This window comes from Arvicanthis niloticus, chromosome 15, assembly GCF_011762505.2.
Source record: "Arvicanthis niloticus isolate mArvNil1 chromosome 15, mArvNil1.pat.X, whole genome shotgun sequence".
Classification (NCBI taxonomy): Eukaryota; Metazoa; Chordata; class Mammalia; order Rodentia; family Muridae; genus Arvicanthis; species Arvicanthis niloticus.
In genome coordinates, this window is record NC_047672.1 from 64,730,858 (window position 1) to 64,732,394 (window position 1,537).

Genomic DNA, 1,537 nt, shown 5'->3' on the forward strand with positions numbered 1-1,537 from the left:
AATAATGGACTGGGTATTAGATCTATTTTGTACCTTACTGACCCAAATTGGTATAGTTATGCTCTAATTGTATTTTATTAGAAAAGTTTTATTTTAACAGGAAGGTTGCTATGTAGGAGGAGCTAAGGTGGCAGGAATAAGGAGAGGAGGAGGAGAGGGAGAGGAGGAGCTAGGTGACAAGAGAGGTAGGGGGAAGAACATGGAGGCAGATGTTCGCATGTCTCCACCAGTCAAAGGCATTTGGTATTTCTAGGTTGGGTATTGCGTTACACTTCTGATTGTACGGGCATCTTGTTATTGAGCATTACCAAACTTATAAAGCCTTTGATTAACATAAAAAATAGTATAAAAGCAAAAAAAAAAAAAAAAAAAGAGAAGAAGAAGAGGGGATGGGATAGGGGTTTCTAGGGAGTGGAAGTGGGGAAAGGGGATGGCATCTGAAATGTAATAAAATATCCAATAAAAGTAAAAAAAAAAAAGAATATACATGAAGCAAAGTGCTTTTTCAATGACACAGGTTTGATAGTCATAAATGCAATATACATAACTTGTTTAATTCAATCAGTTAAAGTATATAATCACAATTTAACTGTCCAAGAATCATAAATTTCAGATAATATACTCACTACCCAGAAATTAACACTTTCACAACTGGGTAATGTCACCTATTTTACATGCCTTCAGATGGAATTATTAAAACCACTGGAATCACGGCTAAGTCCATGATGTGCACTAGAAACTTGGCTCATTCTTTATCAAAAGTATTCCAACTCTCAGTGTGCTTAAGATTTTAGTATTCTCTTCATGAACAAGAAATTGGGATTTAAAAATATTAATTCATCTTTTTGCTTTCTATCTCCTAAAGAGAACTTGTCAAGGCAGAGATAAAAATAACAGCCACATAGAACCCAACTATTCTTTTTAAAATACATCTCACCAAATCAATGGCACTTGCCTTGTCATATCTAAATTTCATTAAGGGACATTTCAAACATATATTATTGTCATATTTCATATGCAATTCTTACCTTTGACAAATACCTCCAAAACTTTATAGCACCCATGACAATGTGGGTCATGAAGAGCTAAAATTTAGAGCACTAAGATTTCTCCTGTTAATTCTCAGTTGCTCTTCTGTCTTATATATTGTTTCTTCCTGTAAGAATTGTGTTGTAGTTTAAGTTATTTGGGAATTTCTACCCAATCTTTGATCATTTAGTTCTTAAATTAAAGACGCAAATCTTATATTTAGAATAAACCTAAAGCATTAGAGCTAGAACATATCAGCTCTCTAAGCTATTTTATCTACTTTCCTGTCAATAACTCTGTGATATAACTTGCCATGTTTTGCCTGGGCCACTCCTATTCCAACTGCCCAACCCTCATGGCCATGTTCTCACCATCCACCTACCCCATGGTGTCTTTCTTCTTCTACTTCTCTTTGCCCTCCTCTCCTTGTGGTCTTTGCTTCAGACCCCCAAGTCCAGCAACTCAAGCCTTACCTTCCTCTCTTCTGCCAAACTATAGTCTGTAGACA